Below are 8,767 nucleotides of genomic sequence, written 5' to 3' on the forward strand. Positions count from 1 at the left end.
CGAGAATAAAGGCCCCCAAGTTCGCCCTCACTCATGACACAGATCATTATAATTGTGAAAGCCAGGTTGTTTTTGTCCAAAATTACACAAACAGACAAGTTAGGCCAAGATCCCCTTGACATGCACAAAAATCATTACATTTTTCTTCTTTTCTTAAGTGATTTTGGTATCTGACCAACACAAATGCAGAAAAATAAGTCCCTCAAAAGTTAATGGAGGTTCAAGGCAGCACACCCCAGCTGTGAACACCAATGGCCCTTGATGTGTCCAGCCAGGAAAGTGAAGCCTAGACTGGTGTGGGTATGTGGGTGGAGGTGGTGAGGGGGCGGGCAGTATGGCGCATGGACAGGATGTGCGTTGAACCCGGCAAGGGCACACCTGGCAGATACTTGAATTTGCCATCTGTGCCCCAACCGGGCCCGCATCTTCATCATCCCCTTAACTTCTCACAAGTAAACGGATCCTATTTATCCATGTCATTTTCACTAACATATGTTTCACTGTTCCTTTGAACCAAGGTCTAGTGGGTTCATGGATACAATGGAGCTTCAGGGGACACAAAGCCTGCTCCATTTGTGATGTAGAGAAAACTCCAGGCAACCATGTGGCACAAAGGTGTAGGACTCCGTCCCATGCCAGCACCACCCTCCAGAATGTTGGCACGTTGGTGGATTGAACGGGAAGGTGTGGACATCAGTGGGACCACCAGACATCTTGGTATCCTATGCCTGGCTGAAACACGGGCTTGCACAAATGCACACCTGCATGAAACAGAGAGAACGAGCTTCATTCTGAGGAGGAATCTAGATAAACTCTCCATCGGTCCTGCTTGTGTCTGGTCATGCCTCAGCTGTGAGGGCCTGGATGAGTTGCTAACCATCGCTGTGTTTCAGTCTGTCCATCTTCAAAATGGGGGCAACAAGGCTTCCTCTAGAGGGCTGACTTGAGCCAGCAGGGACAACATCCTGAGGTCCTAACAGATGACTTGAGGCTGAAACACACACACACACACACACACACACACACACACACACGCGCGCGTTATCATGTCTGTGGGCCAGGGTCACACTGGGGATCACCCAGAGCATCTCAGTGGTCACAGTGATAAGCAGTAAGCATTTGGTGGAGGAGTGGGAGAGGTAGGGAGAGGGAGGTCAAGCTTGGTTTTCTGATGCCTGTGAGAGACAGACTAGATGGCCAGGATGCCAGGATGGTTGGGGAGAGGGACAGGCAGGTGGAATGGGTCCGGGTGCCTGAGCTGCACATCAGAGAGCTGCATGGGTGAGTGAGCCTGGGGCTCATGGCGGTCTGTGACGGAGGCCATGTTGGAATTCACTGAAGAGAGACGAGACAGTCTGGTGGCTATGGCACAGGCCATAGCACCCTGGGAGACAGCTTTGGCTCCTCCCTCCTCCATGTGCTATCTGCAGGACCTGAGCCTGTCTTTAACCTCTCTCTTCTCCAAGTCCCGAATTTGTAAAATGATGGGAATAAGGGGGTCATTGTGAAGGCTGATTTAAGAGTTGACCCAGCAGAAGCGTCGAGAACAGGGCCAGCACAAGGAAGCACTCGATTATGTTTAATGGCAGCCAGCATTTAGAGGACACTCTTTTGCATGGTTCCAGCCAAAATCAGCTCTCAAGAGCACCCATGATTTTGACTTGTGGGGGCTAAAGGCGCAGGCTTGAAGCATTTGCCCTGGGAGATAGAAGTCAGTGAGAACAGCACGAGGAAGAGGAAGAAACTGAGGATTACTGCTATGCTTGGAGGGCAGATAAAGAAATCTGCGAGGAGAAAATGAGGCAGACCAGTGGAGGGGACAGAGGCCAGCATCCTCCATGGTGGGAGGCCAGCAGCATTGGAGGCGCTGGGCTCTGCCACAAGGGATCCTTGTCTCTGTCTTTGACCCACTTTGACAAAGTGTTCCTCGAACTTGAGCAGACATGCACATCCTATAAAATGCAGATTCTGAATCAGTTGGTCTGGGTTGTGGCTGGAGATTCCTTCTTCATCTCTAACAGGTGCCCAGGAGATTCTGAAGCTGCTGGTCTGCAGGCCTCTTGTTGAGCAGCACGGATTGAATACTGGTGGTTGCTTTTTGTTTTGCTTTGTTTTGCCGGAATAAAGAATAGGCCACCCACCACTGGTCGTTTCTGCTCTACAGAAGGTACTCGTCTTTCTCCACCACAGGTAGGATCCCCAAGGGACTGCCCTTACTCGTCCTTGTGCCTGGCCTGGGACCTAAAACCACAGAACTCGCCCTTACACATCTTGCTGTCTCAGGAGCAGTCCCCTCTGTCCCAGGACTAAGGCACGGAGAACACGTGACAACAAACACACCCTTCAAAACTATTCTAGACTGGGCCATGACTGGGCTTCCATTGCTAACTACACAGCCTGGAATTCCTGGTCTCAGGAACTGTGGGCTGAACCCCAAAACCCCAAGGGCTTTGGAGGTGGGAAAGTCAAGTATGTGCATTCTACCTTTTAATTCTGTTCTCAAATTCTCTACATTATAGACTAACTACATAGCCAGGTACCAGATTCCTGGCAGGACATACATTATGAATGTAAAGTCATAAAGGGAAATATATAGATGGCTTCTGTTGCACTTAAATGAGCATTTGAAAATTGAATCAGCCTGATGCCACCATGGGGTTGATAAATTTCTTCCTGCATTAATTTGCTCTCCTAGGTGCCACAGACTATTGTTTTCGGGGCATGCATGTGACAGTTTGTCCACAGCCTCTTGCAAGAGATCCGAGTTTTAGATGCCTGGTGCATACCGCATCCCAAAAAGGAGGCTACGAGTGGGTTTTGTGATGGGGAATAGAAGTCAAGAGGCAAAGAATGGTCCCTGGGGCTTTAGCGAAGGATCGAGTCAGTCTCTGACATCCTTCTTTACGAAGCCCTCCTAAAGGAGATGGCGAGGACTCCCACTGATCCCTCATTTTCCCTGGCCTGTAATTAACCATGTCCTAAGGAGAGGAAATCTAGATCCCACTTATTCTAGATTTGTGTAATTAAAGCCCACAAAAATCCTAATACTACAGATTTAAAATTGGATTCCAGTGGTATAAAATATAATATCTTTTAGACCAAAATCTTCCCAAGCACTCTGATTCTTATGTTCTGCATTAATACAGCAACTGACTTCTCCCCTTTGACTTTTTATATCTGAGTGTCTTCCTGAAAATCATGTCTGATTTGCCCTACCTCTAACAACCAGAGGAATGAAGAAGACATTTTTTTTAATTCTAGAAAAAGAGAGAGCATGAGCAGGGGAGGGGCAGAGAGAGAGGGAGAGAATCTTAAGCAGGCTTTATGCTTAGCTCAGAGCCCAACTCAGGGCTTGATCCCACGACCCTGGGATCATGACCTGAGGTGAAATTAAGAGTCAGACACTCAATCGACTGAGCCACCCAGGTGCCCCTGGGCAGAGCCCAGAAGAAAATAAAAAGAAAAATAATATGCCAATAAGAACTGAATTCAAAGTGTTGGCAGGACTTTGACCATGAATTATGGCATTCACACTCCCCAGAACCAAAGCCAAAAATGAGCCCAGACTGATTTGTCAGGTGGAGGAGGGAGGGGCCATAGGGACAACCCAGATGTCGGTCCCTTGTCCCAGAGGCTTTGTTTTCGGGCAGTGACGCAGACACCCTCTCCGGTGCTGTCTCTGTCTCCCTTCTGACACTCAGCCTTCACTTCTCATCCACCCAATGCCTGGGCTCTGCCTACCCCACCTGGTCTGCAGGGTCATGGAGGGGAAGACACCATGAAGGTAAGGAAAACACCATTAAGTGCTACCTTAATGGAGTCATGAGTTTAAGGAAGGTCACCTTTCTGTATGGTTTGCATCCCTCCATTGCTGGAAGTCTCTCTCCATTCCCAGCCCCGCTGTTTCTTTCTCGGTCCACAGCCGGCTTCTAACTCCACCGTGGCACAGAAGTGGCTTCCCATAAAGTCAATGGGGACTTGTAACTGTTACCCTGACGGTGACATTTCCGCCCTATGCTTGCTGTTCTTCACCGTAGCAGACGTTGCTCTACACTCTGTCCTGCTTGGAAATCTCTGCTCCTGTCACTCCCAAGGCACAACACGCTGTTCTTCCTTGTCTTCTGGCATTTTCTCTTGCTTTCCCTGTGGGCCCCTCTTCTTCTTGTGGCTTTACAAGATGGCATTCCCTTCCCTCTGGGCTCCCTCAGCAAGCTCACTCTGGGTAGTCCCTCCTGCTTCCCAAGGCTTCTAACTAAAGTCATAGTTAGTGCCACGGACTCTAAGTCTGGATCTGGGCTCACTGCTCTCTTCTGGGCTGCAGGTTTGTCCTGTCTCCTGATGGAGCCTCGCTTCACACTGGGCAAGCCCAGGCTTCTCAAACTTGGAACATCTGCTGCTGAGCCCATCTCCCCTCTCCTGCGGAGCTCTCTGACTGCTGCCCCCCATGAGTCACTGCCTTTAGCGATCTGAGGCCCGCCCCCAACCCATCTTTTCACCTTCTCCGGTATGCGGCCAACACTTCTCACCAGTTTTACTGTTTACGTATTCACTGCATTTCTCCTCTGCTGTCCCTACCTCTTCTGTGGCGTGGCATCTCAAAAGGACCTTGTCAATTAGATTCTGCTGTCACTTGTTATTGCTGTCCCATCAAGGTCAGCTGCTGAACAGATCCGACTAGACCAAACACCTGTGCACATCGCCCTCTAAACTATGACCTACCGTCCACTGAAGGGCAGATCCAACTCTTCAGTCCGTGAATACATTTCTGTCTTGAGGCCCTGTAACTGCCCCCCACTACTGCCGTCGACACTCACTCTTACTCATACGTACCTTGTCGTCACCCCTGAGTCACATTCAAGGCTTGTTACAGTGTGTTGCAGGAGGAAGCTGACTAAGGAGGTAGGGGCTGGCCACAGGCTGGTGCAGGGCCATGCAGGTGGCACCCCGCACCAGTTATCACCCTGCATTCCCTGCACTGGGGACGACAGTCCTTGGAGCGCTGAGTGGCATGCCCCTGAAAGCTCAGAGTTGGCTGCACTGACACGCTCTACCTGTCACTTCTCACTTCTCTCGTATCCTTCAAACACGTTGGACACCTCGGGGCACTTGCTCTTTCTTTACTATAATTTGAATTGCATTTCAAATATAGCTTTTGTTTCTGTCTCTCCCACTACGTTACACGTTTGGTGATGGCAGGACGTGGACAGTCGTCCACCGTGACATGTACACTTCACACGCGAGCGTGATTTCTGAAACTGTCCTCACTAGTCATGTTTCGAGAATTAAAGCATAGCGTTGAGGAGGTTGGGATATTGGAAGACTCATGAGCAGTAGCTGTGATGGACACCATGTAAGCTGGCCCCACGTGGCCTGAGACCTTGGACTTGTCCCCACCAGGCAGCATGCTGCTCATGTGACCTGGGAACAATCCCCTTAAAACTTCTGAATCTCCAGATACAGCAAAAATGCCCTCCTTCCGTTGATATGAATATCAGATGGTGTTAAAACCTTAAAAGTGATTTGTAAAATGTAGGGTGTGCCTAATTTTGTGACATCATCCTTAAAATATACTAAAGAATAGTGTTGGGCTTTTAATAGGACTGTGCTCCTGAGTGTTTCATTAACTGCACTTTGAAGAAGATGGCTTTAGGATTAAAGGAGCTTGACTCAATGAGGAGAAATATTTGATCTCTTTCTTTCTCTCCTCTTCCCTCTCCTCCTCTCCCTTTTCCCCCTCTTTCTTCTCTTTTTCCCTCTTGCCCTTCGACCTCTTCTCCCTCCTCCCTCCACCTTCTCTCCCCTCCACCTCCCTCTCCATTCTCTCCCCTCCTCCTTTCTCCTCTTCCTCCCTTTTCTCCCCCCCCTCTTCCTGCCTTTCCTCCTTCCCCTCCCTCTTCTTCCTCCTTCTTCCTCTCCTTCCTCCTTCTCCTCCCCCTCCTCCTCTTCATCTCCCTCTTCTCTCTCTCCTTGTAGGGAAGGAAAAATTCTTCCTCTACCTTTCAAGGTTTTCAGCTGGTTGAAGAATTACATTTATGTGAGATAGGTTAGCAGGAGAAAAATCTCAAAGTTTTATGACCTGCACATGAGGCCCAATAATGAAATTGAGACCAAAAGAAATGGCCAGACAAGCAGTTTTTATACTTTTGAGACAAAGAGACAATAACTTTGAGAGCAATTAGCAGGATAAAGAAAGCAGATGCTTGGGATCTTTAATTAGTAAGGAATTCTAAGCAGAATTTGGGCAGAGGTAGCTGATGTGAAAAGCAGTAAGAAGATTTGTTTCTACAGCTTTCTTTGCTTAGAAGCTTTTATCTCTGGTGATAGGGATGTGTTTTCACTTCTCACAGCTTTCTGGGGCACAGAGGAGGGCCTGCGTGTCCTTGCACCTGCTGTTTCTTAGGTAATTTTTACTTAAAATAATCAAGATGCCAAAGTGGGAAGCACTTAGGGGTGGCCTGCCCTTGGTCCCTATATAATTTTCTCCTTTTTCTTAAAATCATGTTGCTGTCTCTTAAATATAGAGAACAAACTGGGGGTTGATAGGGGGTGGGGGAGGGCGCTGGTTGGGATGAGCACTGGGTGTCGTATGGAAGTGATGAACCATGGGAATCCACCCCCGAAACCAAGAGCACACTGTGTACCCTGTGTGTTAGCTAATGTGACAATATAGGATATTAATAAATAAATAAATATTTAAAAATAAGATGATGGGTCACCTGGGTGGCTTAGTCGGTTAAGCGTCCAACTTCGGCTCAGGTCATGATCTCACGGTCCATGGGTTCGAGCCCTGCATCAGGCTCTGTGCTAACAGCTCAGAGTCTTGATCCTGCTTCAGATTCTGTGTCTCTTCTTTCTCTGTCCTTCCTCTGCTTGTGCTGTCTCTTTCTCTGCTCCTTAAAGATAGGTAAACATTTTTAAAAAAAGGAAGTCTGTCTACAAACACAATTCCTACCTTTGAATGAAGGAAAACTGTCATTTTCTGGCTGAAGAATGAAGAAGAAACCCCAGACATGTTAGCATGTCGACTCCCAGCGTGTTAGTTCAGGATTCTAGGACGAGAGTAATTGACTCTAAACACTCGGCTCTCTCCTTCTTTTCTACAGAAGGGACGCCTGCAGTCACTGGAAAATGTCTAGGTAGCACCTTGGGCCTTGGTGGAGTGTCGTATTTATGTGACACGAACAGGACACGAGCTTTCCATCACATACACACATAATGCCGGAATCTTCCATGTGGAAGAAGATGGAGTGCATTCTTCTGGTAATAAAGTGTAATTCCACAAAAACACTCATTTTACTACTGGTCTGTTATTCCATGCTTAGCTTCAAATGAATTCACTTCTCCTAGTTACTTTATCTGGGGGGAGGGATGGTGGGTCCACTGGAACAATGTCTGTGGAAACTTGACTGTGGAAAGCAAAATGCTCCACGTGAATGTCAGGGAACATACTTTTCTCTCAAGAAGGTAAGAGCAACATGGTCATGACTGAAGTGACATTGCCCACTGAGGTGCTTGTCACCTGCTGGTCGTGAGTGGGTGAGGACAGCAAAGTGGGACGTACGGGACCGTCCAACGATACCGCACACGGGCGCGGTAGTCTCTCTTCCATTTGGGAGAAGCACTGATTAAACATTTACCATTGACTGGGCACAGGGCCAGAGGTCTATGTAAGGAAATTACAAAGATGTCCTAAGTCTCAGTTCCTCATTTCTAGAAACTCACAGCCAAGATAAATAAAAGACAAAAAATTATATCTATATCTGTTATGTAATACATGACAATGTTTCTAATAAAATATTATGACCTATGTACATACACATGTCAGATGATATAATATACAAGATATACAAAGTATGTATGATTTTAAATGTTCATTTATTTATTTTGAGAGAGAGAAAGAGAGAGAGAGGGAGCAAGGGAAGGGCACAGAGAGAGGGAGAGAGAATCCCAACCAGGACCCATGCTGTCAGTGCAGAGCCTGATGCATGGCTCGAACCCACAAAGCATAGGATCATGACCTGAGCCAAAACCAAGAATAGGATGCTCGACCAACTGAACCACCCAGGCGTCCCTTGATGGTTAATTTTATGTGTAGACATGACCTGGCCCTGGTGCTCAGATGTTTGATCCAACATGATTCTGGATGGTCACACTACTGTGAAACATTTTTCTGAGACTGTCTGGATGAGATGAACATTAGCACTGGTGGATTTTGAGTAAAGGAGGCTCCCCTCGCTAGTGTGGGTGGGCCGCATCTGATCAGTGGAAAGTCTAGACAGAAGAAAAAGTTTAGCCTCCTCTGTGCAAGAACGAATTCTCCAGAAGTGGCCTCTGGCTCTACAGGCCTCTCCTTGGTTCTACAGCAGGCCGTCCTTGGACTAGAGCTGGAACCTCGGCTCTCCCCTCTCCACCCTGCTGGCTCACCCTGCCAGTCTCCATAAACACCGGTAAGGAAGTGTGTCTCTCTGTCCCTGCACAGCTTTGAGGAAGCATCTCTGATACGAAGGTCCGGTCCGTGAACTGGCCGGAAGGGGTGAGGAGAGTTGAGCTTCTGGCAGATACAGAACCGTTGTCCTCTTCATTCCCTCGTTGGCGCCCTTGCCCTTCCATGTGCTTTGTTATTGGCTGAGACTCAACAGCGCGTCCGTCCCTCCCACAGCGGACTGGGTTTCACCCGTCAGGTGCGGGCCGCAGACCCGGCGCCCAGTACATGCGCTCGTTCTGCTTTAACAGGCACTTTCAGTTTCCAGCAAACGTCCTCACAGTC

At 48.2% G+C, this 8,767-nt stretch overlaps 1 long non-coding RNA gene across 2 annotated transcripts; it reads left to right on the forward strand.

Annotated features, from left to right (window-relative positions):
- The first annotated feature begins 658 nt into the window (after positions 1 to 658).
- Positions 659 to 7,250, forward strand: LOC115293636. Of its 2 annotated transcripts, none has more exons than XR_003909541.1 (3): positions 659 to 717; positions 2,022 to 2,190; positions 7,104 to 7,250. It is a non-coding gene; the product is annotated as an uncharacterized LOC115293636 (long non-coding RNA). The 2 variants fall into 2 exon arrangements; XR_003909542.1 differs by lacking the exon at positions 7,104 to 7,250 and adding an exon at positions 6,348 to 6,377.
- The last annotated feature ends 1,517 nt before the right edge of the window (positions 7,251 to 8,767 follow it).

Source organism: Suricata suricatta, chromosome 6 (genome assembly GCF_006229205.1).
Source record: "Suricata suricatta isolate VVHF042 chromosome 6, meerkat_22Aug2017_6uvM2_HiC, whole genome shotgun sequence".
NCBI lineage: Eukaryota > Metazoa > Chordata > Mammalia > Carnivora > Herpestidae > Suricata > Suricata suricatta.